At 50.1% G+C, this 20,880-nt stretch overlaps 1 long non-coding RNA gene across 2 annotated transcripts; it reads left to right on the top strand.

Moving 5' to 3' along the window:
• Positions 1-156: 156 nt before the first annotated feature.
• On the top strand, positions 157-3,932 carry LOC111091219. 2 transcript variants are annotated; one of them, XR_005374388.1, is made up of 3 exons: positions 157-548; positions 2,614-2,713; positions 3,604-3,932. It is a non-coding gene; the product is annotated as an uncharacterized LOC111091219 (long non-coding RNA). The 2 variants fall into 2 exon arrangements; XR_005374389.1 differs by lacking the exon at positions 157-548 and adding an exon at positions 643-1,015.
• Positions 3,933-20,880: the final 16,948 nt, after the last annotated feature.

Here is a 20,880-nt window from a genome sequence, read left to right as displayed (position 1 = left end):
ACTGACTTTGTGAAGTCTGCAGCAGCTGCTGTGCTCGGGGGCCCCCCGGGGCTGGCTCATCACCTGGCTGTGCCCCTGCCTGACCGGCCCTGGTGGAGGAGGGGCGCCACGGACTGCAGGGCCCTCTCCAGCGCTCTGTCTCCGTCGCCATGGCAACCCGGCGCCTTCCGCACCTGTCACACCAGTGATAGGAGCCTGTGGGTCCTGGGCAGACCCCACCCCAGGCAAGATATGTGGACAGTTAATCCAATTAGGTGTAGGGAGGGGGTGAAGAGCCCCCCCCCCCCCCCTCGCTGGTGCTAAGTAGCTCCCAGGGCTCCCGTAGACTCCAGATCCACACCGCACGCGCAGGCGGGCTCTCCTTTTCCCTCCAAAAGCTGTTCTTTCTCCTACCTCTCTGGTCACAGTGGACTACAGTGCCATGTTCCAGTTGCTGAGGCCAGAACCTTGGAGTTCATGGCCAAACCTCCTCTTCCCTCTGGATGGCTGTTAGAGCCCCCCAACCCTCCCCCAGCTGTTGTGAGCAAAGCAGCCAGGGCCACTACAGAGTAAGCAAAGTAGGCCTCTGCCCTACTCAGAACATCCCTATGGGGCCCACCTCACTCAGAATGACACCCACTGGCCTTACAATTACATGACCTGTGTGCCCCTCAGGTTCTTCCCCAAACCCACATGGCTCCTGTGTTCCAATGTCCCCTCCTCAGCGAGGCCCGCCTGCTTTAAATTGTTAGCTCCCTGGGCTCTCTCACCCCTTATCTGTTCCCAGGCATTCTACTAAGGCATCATTGACTCATTTGTTAAAGCTCTTGTTTACGTTCCGTCCTGGGAATGCGGCCTGTGCTGGGCGCTCCCTGTGTGCCCAGGGCTGCAGCATGGAGGGGCCACCTGTTCTCCTGTCCACCCCAGCTCATGGCCAGTCGGGGCCTGAGGCAGCAGCCGGCTGTCTTGGTTAAGGCCATTCAACCCCGTGTTTCCGTTGATTTCAGAGTAGATGCCAACATTTGAGAAAATCGAGGTCTTTTAGAATTAGATTAGAATTAGATTAGAAACCTGGATTAGAAACCTGGATTTTGGAATTCTCTTGGAAAGGGGGTGGTTTGGCCATGCTATGCCCACCTGCCCACCCAGCTGGAGCTGGCTGGAGCCGGGCAGTGGCTGTCCCCTTGGGTGGTGAGAAACTCCCTGGGAGTTGCTCACTCCCAGCAACTTTCTCATCTCCTGAAGTTCTCAGCCCTCGGGGCCACTGGAGCTTGGGCTCTCCGAGGGTTCCAGGCATCTTTCCCGGGTGGCCGGCCCCTGCTGCTCTGAGCCTGGGCTCAGCGTAGAGTGATGGGTCAGACTTCGTCTCTCTCTGGATAGGGGATAGAGGTGGATGAGGCACAGAGGTGGATCCTATAACCTCACAAGGCCGGTGGCCAACCCCAATCCCTGGTGGCCTGTCAAGTAAGGAGGATTTAGGCCACAGGAGCGGAGACTGGGCAGTGATAGGACCGCACCGTGGTACAGCCCACCGTGGTGAAGTTGGACAGACCGGGTTTGGATCCTGTCTCTACAAATTTCCAGTGACCCCCAGGGTTCCTCTGAGCTGTGGTGGTCCTATTTTTAAAATGAGAATGATAGTAATAATGACCGCCTCGCAGGCCCGTGGCAAGAGTTCAGTGAGGTGGCATACCGAAAAAGCTCAGCTCGGTGCCTCGTGGGCAGTATGCACCTTTTACTGACAGCTTTTGTATTAACCCTGGAGCCACGGAGCCAGTCATCAGTACACACAGCTGACCAGTGTGAGCCCCCCACTCCCAGTGAGACCCCTCGGGTTGAGGGAATTTCTACCTAATGCAACAAGACCTACTGTAGTCTTATTCTCCACAGACGATTGGGTCTTTTGAAGCACTGGGAGCTGGTTGGGGATGCACGTTAGTCTTTCCAGAGCTGGAGGGGGTCGGTGCCCTGGATCCTGGAAAGCACTGAGCTTCACTGATGGGCTGGGAGAGTGCACCCGGGCTGGAGCTCGACTTTGGGAAACTGACTTCCCTGGGGCAGGCGGGACTTAGGGGTGATGTGGGTCCCATGGGGGCACAAGACTGGGCACCAGGATGGCCCGTCAGCTGCTAAAGTGCCAAAGTTCTTCCACGCCCGGAGAAAAGCCCCTGTCTTGAGCTCTTGTGTGTTCCTCTATCCCGGTGCTCTCCAGGATGCCCTCATGCACCTGCCCACCCTCCCACAGCCAACAGGCCGGTGCCTGGCCCCCTGCCCTTCTGATGGGCTGGCACTTCTGACAACCTGCCACTGCTTCCTGCTCAGCCACAGGCCACTCGTGAGGCTCTAGTGGAGCTCGGGCTCCTACCAGTGCTCTTCCTGGACTGTCTGGCTGCTGCTTGGGTCACCAGCCTACCCCCAGGGCCCTCAGCAAGCCAGCAGCACTCTGTTTTCCTAAACCCAGGGGTGGGAAGGGGTCCTAGAGGAAAGCAGGGTACTGTTTTCAGAAAAAGCATCATTGCTTGCATTTATCCTCATTTTTCTGGGGCTCACCTTGCACTGCTGTTTTAAGCGCTTTCTGTGTGTTAGCTTGTTCCGGCCACCCACTGTCATAATTGTACTGATTCTGGTCTTTAGGTGAGTTGTGTCCTTGCCTGGAGATACATGGCTAGTGAATGTGGAGCCGGCACCAAACCTGGGCAACCTGCTTCTATAGACCATGCTCTCAGTGACAAAGGTCAGGTACAATAGCAGGGGAGAGGGCCTGACCAGCCTGCAAGGTTACAGCTCTGGTACCCAAGCCAGGGCAGCCCACCCCTCCTCCTCTAGGCCCGGTCCCTAGATGCCTGCTGGTGTCACAGCTGAGGTAGTACAGCTCTGGCCACATGGACACTGCCCACTGCACCTTCTGGGCTCCCTGGGCTTCCCGTTCCCTCCCTGCTCCTCCATCACTGCCTCTCTGGGGATCCTGACAGTAGATAAAGTGACAAGTCTTTGTGCTCAATTAAGACACATTGTCCCACCAATTGGGAAGTGGGAAATGGCTGGGCTGTTTTACAAATAGAAACAATTCTTGTTCATTATCCCTTAATTGAGGCAACAAAGGGCTCTGGAAAACATCCATCAGAAACACATTCATGTACATCATCAAAGGGGATTGGGTTTAGGAGTGCAGAAAGCTACAGCAAATGTTCCAATCAGGAGCCACGCAGACAAAGGGAAACAAAGGCCCAGAAACACAAACGCTACAGAATTAGTCCAATTATGCAGTTGATGTGGTGGGGAAAAGTTTTCTGGCTTCTGGCCAGCTCTTCTACTAGCCTCTTTTTACTCCTCTACTTCCTTGATAGAGAGGAAAGAACCTCCAGACTCCCGGTAAGCCTGGCCTTGGTCCCCAGAATGAGGAAGGAATGGGCTGATAGAATGCCCAGCAGGGGTGGCGAGTAGTTGTAATCTAAATCCTAGATGTGGTCTGCCTATAATCAACTCCTCCCTCTTTCTGGTCAGTATGCTTCTTGTGATGTGACCTCAGATGCCAAAGTAACTCTGTCTCAGTGTTGATTTTCATGGTCAGCTTGCGGCTGCTGAAAGTCCCTAAACTATTTTTATGTGACTTTTTGTTTTCAGCCTGAATCTTCCCCATCCTATATGTATGCAATTGAATTTTGCCATCCAAGTTAGAAGCTTGCCTCATCCCTGTTTGTCCCGGTATGTTTGTCTTGTCATTCTGCGGAGCTGCCTGGAAGTGGCATGCTGAGACCATGACCTCGGATGCTCCTGGAGGTGAGCCCGCTGCCATCTCAGCTCCCCTAAGGGCTGGAAGAAGGAGAAACTCAGGGGCTCCAGATGGCAAGAGCTCTTCCTCCTTTTATTTTTTACAATGACTGGTCACTTTACAAAACCTGGAAATCACCAAAGAGAAACAAAAAAGCAGAACTAAATAAACAAGTCCCTCCAGACGGTGAGTCAGTTTGTATGAATGATTTTGTTTCCTCCTGGCCTTTGTTCTGGGTACACCTTCCCCTGGGGTTGAGGACATCCTACCAATGACCTCAAATTGGAGTCTGATTTTTTTTTCCCAACATTTTTTCTCATGGCTAAAAACTCTTTCTGCTCCTCTTTTTAATGACAGCACAACATTCCATCACATAGAGGTGCCATCAGCTAGTTTCATGATCATCACTGAGCATGAGATTGGGATAGTTTCCAGCTTCCCGCTGCTACCGGTGATGCTGTCATGAACATCTTTGGGCATAGACTCTCACCCTTCAGGTGATTTCCTTACGACAGACTCTAGGAATGAAATCACAGGTTCAAAAGTTATGACTACTGCAAGGCCATTGCTGCGTATTGCCAAGTTACCTTCCGAAAAGGCTACACCAGTTTACAGTTTCACTAGCGGATTATTACCACGCCTATTCTGGTGTTGTAGTATTTATCTTGGGGAAAAAAGGTTTTGCTTAGGAATCGGAGGTGTGCATGTGTGTATGCATGTGCATATACTTATGTGCACACATGCATGTACCTGCCCTTACCTGTGCATGTGTGGGGATGTTGGAGGGGGCAGTTTCCGCATGTTCCACATATTTTTCTAGATATGGGAAGGGGAGAAATCCCCATGTGCCCTCCCATTCCCACCCTAGGGGAGTTTATTGAAAGACTTAGCTAATCAAGTTTGTGTGATCAGATATTGGCTGCCTGTGTCCCCCATGACACCCCCCCCCCCCCATCCTGTCTGCAGGGTTGAGCAGCCATCTGGTTAAACTTGACTCAAACTTCCATCCCTTACTTCCTGACATTCCAGTCCTGGCTCCTAATGTGTGTCTCTGGCCCACACCCATCAAGGGTGGGTCTCTTGCTGCAGGACCCCTCCCTCACTCGGCTCAAATCCTGACCCTCCAGACCCCTACTGCCTGTTATTCTACTTCCTTATGCCTCAGTTACCTTGTCTTGCAAATGGACATAAAAAAAATCTAGCTCCGAGGACTGTTGCCTATATTAAGGGCATTATGTATGTAAAATGCTTAACCCTGAACCCAGAGCATAGTAAGTGCCAATATATATTCAAACCACCTGCTCGTGGGTTTTATTAAAGGTTTGGTCCTGCAGGGCAGCTGGTGGCCTGGTCCATCTCGCAGCTCTCTGCAGAGCTGGGGCCGTACCTCTCCCCAGTGACTCTACCCTGAAGTGCAGATGGAGCGCCAACAAGCTCTCTGCTACCTCCTGCCGCCCCCCGCCCCCTCCCGAGCCAGAGTGGTCGCTCAGCCTCACCCTGTGCAGGCTTTGGGGAAGTGGATGGCAGAGAAGGGCTGGCAGGATTGCAGGACGGCTGGCGGCTTCCTGCCTCCTCCAGCCGGACGGGAAATGGCTTCTTCGGAGGCTCTGAGTGTGTGTGTGTGTGGGGGGGGTCCTGGAGGCTCCTGCTGCCAGGATGTGGCTCCTTGGACCTCCCTTCTAAGATGCCCACACTGTTGTCCTGGTCCTTGGGGAGAGTTGTTTGGTGGCCGGGGCTGCCTGAGTCTTTTGGGGGGAAGCAGGTACTCGGGGGATGGGATGCTGAAGGACAGCCAGCCTCCCCAAATCTTTCATTTCCAATGCTCCAGCTGAAGGCCAACCCCTCCCAACCCACCCTGGCATCTCACTTCTCACCTGGTAGGGTTGCAACTCTTCAGCGTCCAAGCAGAAGGGATTTCCTACGGGGTTGGGGTGGGTGGGTGAAGTGACTGTAATGCTGCTGGTGGGGCAGGAGGAGTGGCTCCCCTCCGGACCTCCCCTAACGACCCTTGTACTCAGGCAGAACCGCCCCCCCCCCCCCCCCCCCCCCGGAAGCCCTGTTACTGCTGCCGTGGCCTGGAGGGAGTGGGCAGATTGCCATCTCTGGAGACCGCCACCCCTGGACCACAGCCGCATTGGAAGCCCCATGTGCCGCCTCTCCATACCCACACGCACCTGTGTAGACATGGGACGCAGGAGAGGCTCCATGTTCACTGGGGACGCACAGTGACACTGCATTTTTGGCTGCAGCAAAGCTGGCAGGGCTTCTGCCTCTCTTCTGTGTTCTCACTCTCAATGAGTGTGGCTGAGGACTGCAACACAAATCACACCCAGAGCTCAAGCTGCAAGGGCGTTTGACAAACGCCCCACTCAGGGTCTGGCTTCTGTGGCATGGGAGGCTTGGCAAAGAATGCCCCTCCCCCTCATACCCCCAATGCTCAGCCTTGCCATCGAGGTGCACCACGGAGTCCCCTCCACCTTAGGGCATGGTCTACTGTGTGTTCAGACTAGCATTTGCTCCCGAGATGGGTGAGGTGGGGCTAGGCCCTGGGGGGGTCCCCACCAAGGTATGCTCTCCCTCGGTGACGTCACATCTCTCCCTTTTCCCCCATAAAGCATTTTCCCTACAATTAGGTCCCTTGGATTCTTGCCTTCAAGCATCAATGCTTTTAAAAATATTTCTTCCAAATAAAGACAGTGCCATCCCCAAGAGGAATTCTGGGGATGAAAAGATTTTCCGTCTCATTACAGGTGTAATCGCGCTTTTCTCCTTTTTGTTTGCAAGTAATAGAAACTCACACAGAGTGGCTTAAGCAAGGAAAGGAATTTATTAGTTCACAAAACTGATAAGTCCAAATAGACTTCAGGCATGGCTGGATCCAGGTGCTCCGATGATGTCACCAACTCTGTCTTTCTTGACTATTTCCCTGCTTTCCTCTGTGTTGTTCAGGAAAATATTTTTTAGGTTGAGTGATATAAGAAAAATACTGTAGACAGGGGTGCTTAAACAACAAATGTTTATTTCTCACAGTTCTGGAGGCTGGGAAGTCCGAGAGCAGGGTTCTGGCAGAGCTGGTTTCTGTTGAAAGCCTGCTTCCTGACTGCAGATGGTCAGTACAGGGAGAAGCAGGTTCTGAGTCTCTTTTTAGAAGGGCACCCATCCCATCATGAGGGCTCCACCCTCATCATAGTGACTTCCCAAAGCCCACTGGACATATCACCTTGGGGCTGAGGATTTCACCATACAAATCTGGAGGGGGACATGAATGTCAGTCCATATCAGTTCCCCAAAGCATGGGAAAACGGCCATCATCAACTCATGTCCATTTCCCTGGGTCGGCCACCCCAGCAGAGAGCATTCCTAGTTGCCAGTAGTTCTTACCAAAGTCCCAGGGTGGATTCTTATTGGTCCGGCTTAGGTCAGTATCCCTAAATGAATCCCCAGGCCTGGACCATGTGGGGGGCCCCCATCTGAGCCACCTGTGGTAAGAGTGACAAAGGATAGAGATATCACAGTGGCCATGCATGGCCATCTTGCTGGCAGTCCCCAGCCACCATCCCTCCCTGTGCCTCTCAGGGGCCAGGGGCTCCCTTCAGTGCTCTGTCCCTCCTCAGAGCACCAGGAGGTGGGGAGACCTGCCTCGCAGGTTGTTGTGGGCAGCCCTGCAGACATGAGGGGGCTCTCAGAGGGCCTTTCTGGACCTGGGTCCCAGCCCATGCCTTGCTTTCAGCCCCTCGCCTCTGCGGTTCTCCCCATAACCCCATAACAGCTAGAGATGTCAGGTTGCCGCAAGGGAGGCAGGAGTCTGGGGCTGGCCATGCGGAAGCCCCACCTGCCATGGCTTTGCTTGCACACATGGCTTTGGCTTCCTCCATCACCCCACACAAGGTCATGCCAACATAGTGCCGGGAGTTAGTGAGGACCTTCCTTGGAGAAAGATTGCCCTAACACCTTCAGCTTCTTCCTCTCCATCCTTCACACATCGGTCAGAATGTTCTTTCTAAAATGTGGGCATGACCTCACTCGGAACTCAAGACTCTTCCGGTCTCCTCATTGCCATGCACCACAGACCTACACCCGAATCTCTGTGCCGAATTCACTTCTGGGACACTAGCTATTTGGTAGAAATACAGAAAGTCAGTCCATTCCTGCCTCTGGGCCTTTGTACGGCCTGTGTCTTTGCCTGAGAGCCCCTGGCAGAAACCCTGTGGGGCCTCCCTGGACCTTCCTCTCTCTTGGCCACCCCTTGGCTGTGGGTGCCCCTGCTCCTGTTATGCTCTGGAATCACACTTTCCTTGTCTGTTTGTCCCCCTCTCTCCATGGTGGTGTTCTGGTTACTACTGCTGGATGACAAAACACCCCCAAAATTAGTGACTTAGGCTCTCATGGGAATTGCTCCCGCTGGGCAGTTCTAGCTTGACCTTTTGCCATGGCTACTGTCAGACGGAGAGGCGGGAGCCTCTGGGGACTGGCTGTGTCTGTCCATGTCCTCTGAGAGCCTCTCCGTGTGTCTTTGCATCTGGGCTGGTTGGGCTTCCTCTCAGCATGGTGGCCTCAAGGAACCTTACCGCCCATCTGGGGACTCAGGGCTCCAAGGGACACAGGCAGGAGAAGTTACAGCATCATTGGTGATTTTGCCTTGGAGGCGCCATGACTTTTGCCGTGTGTGTTGGTCAACAAACACGGCTGCAAAAAACCCAAGCAGTCACTTGCAGGAAGAGCACACAGGACAGGAGGTCTTGTAGGGCACCTCTGCACAGCTGGGAGAGAGGGACCCTGTCTCTGGGCCCTTGGCATCGCCCGACTCAGAGTCCGTTCCAGGTGTGCTCAGAGGATTCTGTTCCTCCCTGAGAAAAGCACAAATTCCACGTCGGTAATCCCAGCCCATAGCATCTTGGACGCATAGGGTCAATGGTGCTTCCAGAACCTGCCTGGTCCTGCCTAACTTTGGCCAGTGAGTACCCCCCCCCCGCCTCATCCCCCCCCCCCCCCCCCCCCCCCCCCCCCCCGCCTCATCCCACTGGCCCTGTTCCTGCCCCAGGAGACCCAGAGAGAGCTGCAGGGGTCCCACTGTGGCAGCAAGGAGGACTTGGCCCTGCCCTGTGGCTCTCAGCTCTGTGGCTTGGGAGACAGGAGACCCTGGCGAGTGACTAACCTAAGGAGAGTCTCTCTCGGCTCCTGCACTTGCAAAAGGGAGAGGAGGCCCTCCTCTGGGAGCCTGGCCAGGATCGATGAGGATAATAGACGGAGAATGCTTGGCTCCGGAGAAAGTGCAGCAAGGCTGGAGGAGGAGTGCTCACCTGAGCCCCGCCCCCTCAAGGGATTTAATGAGGGCCGTGGCTCCCCGGGATCTTTAATTAATTGTCCCCGCCTGGCAGCCCCAGGGCCGGCAGATTGCGCGCCGCGGAGAGCGGCTGCGCCTCGCTTGGGATGCAAATGCCCGAAGCCGCGGAGGCTGCTGCAGCTGCGGGCCTGGGCGCCCCCGAGTCCACCCGTGCCCTCGGCCGTCAGCGCGCCCCTGCGGGGTGGTGGCCCGGCCCCAACCGGCCCTTCTGGGCTCCTCCTGTGGGAGGGGCGGTTGCCGAAGGGGCTCCGGGAGCCCTCACCCCCTCCAGGTAACTTTCTAGATCACCCTCCAGGCTCCCTCCCCATACCCTCCAGGTAACTTTCCTGATAAACCTCCAGGCACCCTCCAGATATCCTCCAGACACCCCTCCAGGTACCTTCCAGGTACCCTTCCCGATAACCTGTCAGGTACCCCTTCAGTTACCTTCCGGGTACCCTCCAGATAACCCTCCAGGGAAGCCTCCAGGTAAGCCTCTAGATACCCCTTCAGGTGCCATCCGGGCACCCAGGCCACTTTGTTCCTGAATACAGAGGCTCTGCCCTTTCACAGCCCTCCAGCTCTTGCAGCTTAGGGCCCTAGCCTCGGCAGTTCCCTCTCCCCAGATGCTCTTCCAATGCCCCTCCCTGCTCTCAGAGTAGGGCTACCTGTCCCACAAGCCTCTGGGGGCTCAGCTTACACAGCTTCTCCAGGGGGCTCCTCTGCACTCCCCTCCCCCCCACCTGCCTTTCACATGGTGGTTGGGCCCCAGCCCTGCTGCTGTCCTCCACAGCACCCAGAGCGGGAAGGTGTCTTTCACTTGATGTTTTGTTGGACTCGCCCACCAATTGTCAGCCCTGTGGGCGGGTGCCCCGTGGAACATGCAGCACGCTGCAGGAAGGGCAGAAGCAGGAGTGGGTGGCGGTGAAGGACAGCTGGGGTGATCCCTTGGGACCTGGAGCTGTCCGGAGTCCGGAGGAAGCCAGGCCTGGACACGGCCATGCAAGTCAGTGGCAGGACCTGGCCTGAGGAGGGCAGGCCTGTGGGGTGGCATCTGCAGCCAGGGGTGATACCAAGGGCACTTGCTGACAGTCCCCAGAAGCTGGGGCCACACATCCTTCAAGGAAGGGCCTGGGGGTGCCTTCCTGTGTCTACCAGGGGAGATCAGTACCTTGACCTTAGGTAATTAGGACAAAGTGCTTGTCACGTGGTGGGAGCTTAGTAACTATTTGGCCAATACATGACTAAGTAAGATCCAGTCCCTGTGAAGCTCCCCAGTTCTGAAAGCCTTTTGCTGCCTGTGTCTGAGTCCAGGCTCCCAGGAAGTGGCCATCTGATGTGGGGCTCCAGCCTGTGCCGGGGGCGGGCAGCCTGCGCTCTTCTGCTGGTCTCCCCAAGGCCTTGCCAGTGAGGCCACTGCTCCGCATGAGGAGAGGAAGAGGTGCAGGCCCCACAACATGGTGCTTTCACCCAGTACCTTGGCCTGCTGCCCTGGGGCTGGGCCTGGCCCCCGCACTGTGGCCCCTGCCCCAAGGTCTGGATGTCCCTGGTCTGACACAGAGGTACCCGGGGGCTGGGACTCCTCCCTCTGGCCCTGGCCTGGCTCAGCTCCAGCATGCCTTGGGGACACTGTCTCTCCAGGCCCTTGGAGTCCGTGTCTGTGACAGATGGGGACATCCTGTAGTATCTGCGTCTTTGTTCACCGTCCAAATGTCCAGGAGCCCCCCGTGTGCCCCTGGCGCTGCAAGTCACCATCCACGCTGAGACAATAATCACGGAAAGAGCATCAGGCATTTCCTGAGTGCTTCCTGAGTCCCTGCTACATCTTGTATGCGTGTCATTGCGGTCATGCCTCCTAACAGCCTTAGCAAGGGAGCTGGGTGGGCGCATGTGTCCCTGCCCCACCCCCAATCACCGAAAGCCAGTGTGTGGCACTGGCTGGTCCCCCACTCCACAGTGGCAAACAGTGCCTTGACCCAGAACCGCCCTTGCTTCTCGAAGCCCACTACATTCCAGCCCCACATCTCTACGTGGCATCCCAGAGCCACCACTGTGACCACTGCTGGACCCCAAGCCAGACACGTGAATGTGCAGTCCCTGTGCTAGGGGCGTCATGTCCCTGTGGGAGGTGGTGGAGTTTAGAGAAAGCTTCTGGAGTGGGGAGAGTCGGAAATGCCTTTTTAGGATAATTTTCCCAATAAGGGAAGGGCCGTAGGACAGGAGGTCCTGGGGCAGGGTCGGGGTCAGGGGTGGAAGGTGAGGCTGCTGACAGGGTGCCTTCAACACCTGGACCAGGCGGTGCCCTGTAGGCTGGGCAATGACCACCACTAGTTCCCCTCCAGAGACTATTGGGGTCTAAAAATATTATTCAGGTTGGCCTGTCACCCTAGCTCCCCACTGGGGCTCCACCACATTCTGTGTCCCCCAACCCTCTGGCTTTTCCTCAGGTTCTCCTGGCCACAGTTGGGCCTTTGCACTTGCTGTACCCTCTGTCTAAATGTGTTCCCCCCCGCCGCCCATGTCCTTGCTCATTTAACTGTGCCTCACCCTTTGAGTTTGAGGCTCCCCCCCTGCTCAGAAGAGCCTTCTCAGCCCCACAGGGGATCAGGTTTCCCTGTCACCCCCCCATCCTGCTCCCCACTCCTTGCCCTCAACTTCCAGGGACAGACGCATCTCTGCGTGTTCACTGCTGTGTGCTCCATGCCTCCTGGAGTTACTGACACATGTGACACAAATATTTGTTACATGAGTGAATGAATGCATTACCATTCACGTGATGATTTGATTGATATCAGGGTCCAAGGCCAGCCTATAAGATCTATGAGACCTGGGTTTGGGTCTGTTTTGCTCATCTTTGTGTCCTCAGTTCCTAGCAAGGCATCTACTCTAGTAGACACTCAATAAATATGTGATTATGTCATTGTCTAATGTGTTACCAATTATTTTTTGGTTCATCCTAATTCCTCTTTTACCTGTAGCTCTTCCCCTCTTAAAACTGGACCATGAGGCATCATGGCAGGTGAACAAGTTTACACTCTTGGTTTTCACTTTTCAGAAGCCAGTGCTTTCAATTTACAAGGGCTTGCATGCCATCTATCAGAAGCCTCCAGGGTCTCAGCACTTCAAGATAGATTTGAAAGAGTGCAGGGTGAGCCAGTGATAGTTTCTGTCTCCCTAGAGGGGACAATTTTCCCAGGCTGGAGAAGACATAGAGATGAGTGTATCAGTTAGCTTTTGCTGCATAACGAACTATCCCTAAATTCAGTGGCTTAAGTCAGCATAATTTATTATTTCTCATTGTTCTGTGTCTCGCCTGGATGTTTCTTCTGGTCTTTGCTGGCTCAGCTGGGATTGTGTCACCTACAACAGCCTCACCCTCACATCCGGGCCTTTGCTGAGAGACCCAGAAGGCTGGAGCTCAAAGAGCCTAGCCTGGCCCATTTTCATGATGGGCTCAGGGCAGCTAGAGGCGCAAGCACTTTCCTGCTCCTCCTTGCATCCTGTTTGCTAGCATCCCCTCACCCAAAGTAGGTCACACAACTGATGAAGCTCAAGGGCAGAGAGAAGGGCCACTCGTTCCTGATGGGAGGCACATAAAATCTTGTTGCCAGAGGTGAGCATCTGGATGAAAGGCGTTTGTGACTCATTCTTTTGTTATTGTTGCAGTTTTCCACAGGAAAGAGAGAAGAGATTGAGATGTTCCCATGTCCTTGAGAATGAGCTCTGTGTCCTGCCACTGTCTCCTGGGCTGAGGAGGGGAACAGGGATGAGTAAAGCCACAGGAGGCTTTGGCAGAGGCAGGGAGAGATGGCCATCTTTGTAGCATTCCTGGAAAGGCAGCATGATCCCACAGCAAGAGAGGGGAGTCCAGGAAGAGATCCCAGAGCCCATAGGAGCAGGGGCATGGGGAGAGAGGCTGGATCCTGGAGGTGGGGTGAGGGACCAGGGCCTGGAGACAACCTGGTAGATATCAGTGTGAGCAAGTGATGACACAGGATCAGACACTTTTGAGGGCCCTGTGTCTTGGCACTCAAGGGGCAGGAATCCTGCCCAGAGGAGACACAAGCAGGAGTCTGAAATATCAGCTGAATGGATAAACACTCAAGTAGTCAGGACTCTTGACAGCCTATGTGGGGCTGCTCCAGGGCATCTTTTTTTTTTTCACTGAGAAATACAGTGACAGATTTATTAATATGCTGCTGGATATTTAACCAGTTAAATAGTCTTGCTGCTCTATTTCCATAGTACAGAGGAGAAATTTCTGTCAGAGACAAAGTCAGCTCCTACAGAGAAAAGATGCTCCACGTGAATCTTTTACCAATTTGAGGACAAGCCTACGATAGTGGGCTCCTGCCTCACAGGCATATTTATAACACCTTCATTGATACAGAACTCACATACTATAAAATCCACCTTTTAAAGCATACAATTCAGTGGCTTTTTGCAACTACTGCCAATTTCTACTTCTAGAACATTCTGCCCCAACATACCCTCCCCAAAAGGAACCCTATGCCTCTGAGCCCTTCCTCACCCCACACCTTTTCTCCCAGCCCCCCAGCCACCGCCAATCTACTTCCATCTTCATGGATTTGCCATTCTGGACATTTCCTATACATGGAGCCCATTTCATACAATTTGCAGGACCCTTCTCTCACCAAGCATGCCATTTTCAAGGTTCATCCATGCGGCGTGCAACAGCACCTCATTTCTCTTTATGGCTGAATAATATTCTGCTGTGTGGATATGCTGCTTTGTATTTACTCACTCATGGGTTGAGGGATGTTCGGATCGTTTCCAGGGTTGCCATTTACATGGCTTTGCAAGCTTTTAAATAAATCTTTGGGCATTTTTTTCCCCTAATGTTTCAAATTAAAACTGTAAAATGTGTGTGTGTGTGTATGTGTATGTGTGTGTATATGTTTATGTGTGTATATATGTGTGTATATGTGCATGTGTGTATATGTGTGTGTATATATGTGTGTATGTGTGTGTAGATGTGTATGTGTGTGTGTATATATATATACCTTATATGTGTATATATACATTCATATGCAAATAGGTACATATATAGGTACATATATAGATAGATATTTTATATATATTCTCTAGGGGTTCATACATATATACTATATATATAATCTGTTTTTTTCTTTTTAAAAAAGATTGTATTTATTTATTCATGAGAGATACAGAGAGAGAGGCAGAGACACAGGCAAAGGGAGAAGCAGGCTCAATCCCAGGACTCGATCCCAGGACCCTGGGATCACGACCTGAGCCAACGGCAGATGCTCAACCACTGAGCCACCCACGTGTCCCATAATCTGTTTTTTCAATTGGCCTTTTCCCGTAAGCTTCTTGGATAACACAGGTAGTGAGAAATAATTGCTCCGGATCCTCCCCGGATTTGCCAGAGGAGGGTATGAGCACACGACCTGAGCACACGACCAGCCTTCTCCATCAGCTCCTTGATTCTGCAGCTGGTCAGGTCAGCAGGTCTGGGCGATGTGGCCCCATGCAGCCTCTCCTGGAGATGAGGGGGAGGACAGTGAGTAGCCATGTTCATTAGTGGGGGGGCACCTCCGCCCTTTAGGCTGGGGCTTTCCGAGGGGCAAATGTCTTTGCACTTCTGACCCAGGAATGTTGATATCCATTTTACAGATGGGGAAAGTGATACTGAGGCAGGTCCAGAACTAGTAAGAGGCTGAGCTGAGAAGCACCCCCAGGCCTGCCCCAAGGGTTTCCCAGTGTGTGTGGCTGTCTCTGGCAAAGCCCCACAGCCTGGCTCCTGTAGGCAGGTTATAAAATGGACCTTTGGCCCTGTGGGGGAATCAGCTAATTAGGATCTTTCTCCTCTTCTCCACCTCCTCTCACTAAGGGAGGAAACTTCTACTTAATCTTCAGACAAAGAGACAACTTAACTGCAGGCTAATAAAGCAAAACTCTCGGGAATCCCCCTGTTGGGGCTGGAATCTTCTTTCCCTATTCACTCCCTCTTCCACAGTTTGGGGAGGCTGAGGGGATGGGAGAACAGGGTCCAATGACTGCCTTCATGGAGATTTGAGGGCTAAAAGCTGGGTGCCTCCTGGACCCAACACCACCCACCATGACCACCACCACCATCATCATGATTCCGTGCATGAGACGCGCTGTGGAGTATTTACAGCCTAACCTCTCTGACAGTTCCAGAAAACAGGCTTGTAACCAACCCTCCTCCAGAGGCAAGGGGCTTTAGATGTGAGTCACCCCCTTTGTTAGACCCTGCGTCTTGAGGGTAGAGGGTGTGTCATTGGTCTTTTTGTATCCCACGTCCAGCACCGGCTGCACCCAGGAGAGGCTGCACCAAGCTTCTTCTTTTTTTTTTCCTCCCAATATTTTATTTATCCATTCGTGAGAGACATACACAGAGAGAAGCAGAGACACGGGCAGAGGGAGAAGCAGGCTCCTTGCTAGGAGCCCAATGCGGGATCGATCCCCCGGGATTACGCCGTGAGCCAAAGGTGGACGCCCAACCACTGAGCCACCCAGGCGTCCCTGCACCAATCTTCTCAAGTGCCTGAAAGAGAAATGAGTAAAGAATGAATGCCCGAGAGCTCATTGAGGGCTCAGGACTGGGACTCCCAGGCCAGGGCTCAAAGTAGCAGCTGGAAGAGGCTTTTTTTCCACTAGATCCAGCTCAGCACTTATCAAGACCAGGAGATTGTGCTGGGCTTCCTGGGCGGCAGGAAGACGCACAGGCCTTCCAAACATTTGCACTGTTTCTGGGGAGTCAGGCAGGTTGGCCATGAAATGGAACACCTTAGATCATGAAGAGGGCAGCATGAGAGAATCACCCTTCATCAGAGCCAGGGACAGAGGGGTGTGGCCGGGACAGTGTGCTCCTAGCCCCCCACGCTCCTGCCCAGGCAAGACTAGGGAGGGCAGTCCTAGGGCTCCAGGACACAGGACAGTGGGGTCAGGAATTGCTTCCCTTGGGCTTTGTCTGAAGCTGAGGCTCTTAGGCTTTACTAAAGGGCATTTGAAAACTGATCACATGAAGACTGTCTTCATGCTTTCTATAAAACAGCTTCAAAGGCGCTCTCTGCTCTGTGATACACATGAGAAATGGCTTTTAATTTACTGACAGGAAAAATAATATTATTGCCAATGAAATTTTATGCCTTCTTTCCAGACAGCAAAGACTGTGTTGTTTAATAAAGAACCAAGTGAATAAATGCATTTGTTCACCAACTGTTTATTGAAGAACAGCCCGGGTTGGGTTTAGGCCTTGTGCAGAGAGTACCACCGAGGCTGAAAGGCCCTCTTTGCCCTCCAGGAATCCACAGTCTAGTTTCGCTTTTTACTCTGGCCGCTAGGAGGCAACTCTGTAACCTTCAGGATTGAAATATCTGCCCCTCTTCCTTTTGTCAGTCCTGATTTTCTCTTTCTATTTTAATCTTATTCTATACATATCCTTTATTATCCGCTGTTATAACGTATTTTTAATAGGGGGATAAAAGAGGAAAAGCTACAGATGGCAGATTAAAAACACACTCCCCTCTTCTCTTCCAGCTTCAAATCCTTGAAAATGACAGAAGATATCTTTCTCTTTGTGTCTCTCATTGTCTCTCTTTCTCTCTCTATCATGAATCTAGAACAACTCTAGAAAACAATGGCAGGACTGGGACATAATTGGAGCAGAGATTTTGGGGAATTCCTAGAAATGCAGAGAGGATTGGATTGGTGAAGGACCCCTAAGGTGGGCTACCTGAGGTGTAAGGGTCCTGGGGTCTCCTAACCCCAAGGGTTGATGGACATAGGAGTTGGGGGGGCCTGATGACATTCTTGAGGTGCCTGGTTGCAGAACCAGCTTGTGAGCTATTGGCAGGAGTTCCTCCTTTTCCTAACACAGGTCAAGAAGGGGGCCCCTGGAAGTTAACCTCAGGCTAGAGCAGCAGAATGGCCATTTGTGACCTCAGATGATAGGTATGTGCAAGAGAAATGAGGGACAAGCCCTTGGGAAACCCAGCAGGTCACCCAGGCCTGCACCCCAGATGCCACAGTAAATAGAAACAACATCTATTGGTGGGGCAAATCAGGTATCTTATGTTCAAACGTAAGCATCCATCCAAGAATCACCAAGGCCATGAGGGAAGCTTTAAGCATAACAGAGAGGAAGGCATTTCAACAACCAGAAAAAAACCCTCAAGGGGATGCAGTTAGCAGGGCAAAGAGAAGAGCTTTGAAAAATGGAATTACTATCTTCTGAAGGATAAAGATGGAATCATAGTGGTCTGAAAGGGAGCCAATTACAGATCTTGGAAATATAATCATTGGGATTATCAGTAGATAGGCTGAAAGGTGAATGGACACCTCTGGAGGTAACTTCATGAACAGGAAGATACAACTGGCAACACTGAAAAGATAGCGAGAAGGAATGAAAAGCTACTGGATATTTTGGTTTTCGGCATGTTTTAGTAAGTCTACTAGATAGGATGTGTTGGGAGGGCTCAATTCATGGTTAAGGTCAGATGATGAGTCCTATCTAAACCATGAGATCTAAAAAAATAAAAAATAAAAAAAAAATAAAACATGAGATCTGGGATTTGGAGCAGCAGGCAATACCTGGATGTCACTTTGGGTTGTCTCCTGCTAGGGAGAGGAGCGTGCTTTGGAATGAAGTAGGAGGAAAACATAATTTAAGCAAGGGACAGTTTAAGATTTTATGCATGATGAGAAGCATATGTTTCTCTTCTGAGCAGCCAAGGGATGGATTGTAGTGGGCTACTGCAGCTCTGTTTCCCGTTCTTTCCAGAATGCTTACTGCCTCTCTTTCCTTGGTGGTAATGGCACCTCTTGCCTTGGGAGTTCTTCCTCCATTCCATATGGTTCTCAGACACCTGCCAATTAAGGCCGGCTTCCTCCCCCTAATGCCATACACACAGATTCACTGGGATAGTCACATGACCTCAGCTGTATTGCAAGTGGCAAACTGCGACTCATCCAGCATTGGGAATGCGACCCAATGTGGACTGCCAACAATTCTCTCTAGAAGTAATGTGTGAACATGGTGAAAGAGAAGCTCTTTTTCTCCCAGGATTGTATATCTGGTGCTGCCAGTGGCCATTTGCCCTGATACTTGTAAAACTCCTATCTGGAGAATGGAGCCAGATAGAGACAGACAGATGGACAGAATAATGAAAAGATGTTTTGGTATCATTGGAGGCCCTGAAGGTAGCTGTACCAAAGGTAAGACCATACACAGCCTGTCTAGTTAATGAAAAAAAAAGATTCTGAGTTGGGTGACCCTTGTGACCAGTATCATCCTGACTTAAACAGGATCTTAGAAAAGTCATGTCGTAATTTGATTTTTAATCCTGAAGATTCAGAAATATCTGAAAAATTTATCTTTGTTATTTGTAAAGGAAAAAAATTATGTTTACGTTAATAGACTTAGAATATGCATTTCATAATGATCAACACCTGTCAATGATAAAGGAAAATGATAAAGGTTAAATACCATTAATCTATAGTAGCAGTTCTCAAAGTGTATTCCAGAGAACTCTAAAGATCTCTCTCTCTCTCTTTTATTGAGGAAAAATTGGTATGCAACATTTTATTAGTCTTAGGTGCACAACACAATAATTTGATATGTGTATATGTTACAAAGTGATAACCACAGTCAGTCTAGTTACCATCCATCACCATATAACTGACCCACTTTACTCTTTTTGCCTCCTCTCCACTCTCTTCCTCTCTGATAACCACCAATCTGTTCTCTTTATCTATGAGTTTTGTTTGTTCATTTTTTTTAGATTCCACATATAAAAGAAATCATATAGTTTTTGCCTTTCTCTATTATAAGTAATGCTTCAAGGAATATAGGGGTGTGTATATATTTTTGGATTAGCGTTTTTCTCTAGAGATAAATGCCCAGAAGTGGAATAGCTGGATTATTTAGTAGACCTATTTTTAACTTTGAGCAACCTCCATACTGTTTGCCACAGGGGCTGCACCAACTTGCTATCCTACCAACAGTGCGTGAGGGTTCCCTTTTCTTAACTCTCTCCAACACTTGTTATTTATTGTCTTTTTGATGATAGCCATTCTAACAGGTGTGAGGTGGTATTTCACTGTGGTTTTGATTTGCATTTCTCTGAAAATTAGTCATGCTGAATATCTTTTCATGTGCCATCTGTATGTCTTCTTTGGGAAAATATCTGTCTAGATCCTCTGTCCATTTAAAAATCAGATTGTTAAAAAAAAATCAGATTGTTCTTTTGCTCTTGAGTTCCTTACATATTTTGGTTATTAACCACTCACCAGGTATATGATTTGCAAATATTTCTCCCACTTGTCTTTTCATTTTGTTGATGGTTTCAACAAATGTTGTACAGAATTTTTAGTTTGATGTAGTTCCATTTGTTTATTTTTGCTTTTATTGTCTTTAGTTTTGGAGTTAGATCCAAAAATTCAATGTCAATACCAATGTCAAGGAGTTTACCACCTGTGCTTTCTTCTAGGAGTCTTATGGTTTCAGGTCTTATATTCAAGTCTTGAATACATTTTGAGGTAGTTTTTGTGTATGGTATCAAACCGTGGTCTAGTTCTATTCTTTTTCTGTGGCTGTCCAGTTTTCTCAACACCATTTATTGAAAGATACTGTCTTGTTCCACTGTCTGTTCCTGGCTCTTTAGTCATAATTAATTGACCATGTATGAGTGGGTTTATTTCTGGGGTCTCTATTTTGCTCCATTGATCTATGTGTCTGCTTTTATGCCAATACCATACTCTTTTGATTAGCATAGCTTTGTAGTATAGGTTGAAGTTAAGGAGTGTGATACCTTCAGCTTTGTGCTTTGGCTATTTGGTGTCTTTTGTAGGTCCATATACAATTTAGAATTATTTGGTCTAGTCCTTTGAAAAATACCATTGGAATTTTGATAGAGATTTAATTGAATCTGTAAATCTATAACTTTGGGTAGTACAGACATTTTAACAATATTAATTCTTTTAATCCTTGAGCATGAAATATCTTCCAAATTGTTTGTGTCTTCTTCAAATCATTTCATCAATGTCATAGTTTTCAGTGTACAGGACTTCTACCCCTTTGGTAAGTGTATTCTGAAGTATTTTCTTCTTTTTGATGCAACTGTAAGAGGGATTTTTAAAATTTATCTTTTTTGATATTTCATTATTAGTGCATAGAATCATAACAGCTTTCTGTATATTGATTTTGCATTCTGCAAGTCTCTTGAATTCATTGATTAGTTTTAACAGGGTTTTGTTTCTTGGTTGCCTCTAGGGCTTTCTCTATCTAGTATCATGTCAGCTGAAAATAGTGACAATTTTACTTCTTCCATTCCAATTTAGATGCCTTTTATTTCTTTTTTTCCCTCTAATTCCTGTGGGTAGGACTTCTAGTACTAGTTTGAATAATAGTAGTGAAAGTGGGCATCCTTGTCTTATTCTTGATCTCAGAGGAAAAGCTTTTCCTCTTCTCACAGTTGAGTATGATGTTATCTGTGGGTTTGTCATATTGGCCTTTATAATATTGAGGTACATTCCCACTATACCCTCTTTGTTGGGATTTTTTTTTAAATCGTAAAATGATGTTGAATTTTGCCAAATACTTTTTCTGCATTGATTGAGATGATCATATGATTTTTACTTTTCATTTTGTTAATGTGGTGTATCATATTTTTAGATTTGTGGATGTTGAACCATCCTTGCTTCCCTGGAATAAATCCATTTGATCATGGTGTATGATCCTTTCAATGTTTTTGTTAAATTGGTTTGCTAATACTTTGTCGAGGACTTTGCATCTATG

This window comes from Canis lupus, chromosome 20 (assembly GCF_011100685.1).
Source record: "Canis lupus familiaris isolate Mischka breed German Shepherd chromosome 20, alternate assembly UU_Cfam_GSD_1.0, whole genome shotgun sequence".
Lineage (NCBI taxonomy): Eukaryota > Metazoa > Chordata > Mammalia > Carnivora > Canidae > Canis > Canis lupus.
Note: the sequence above shows the minus strand (reverse complement) of the source record. Positions and strands in the feature narration are given on the sequence as shown.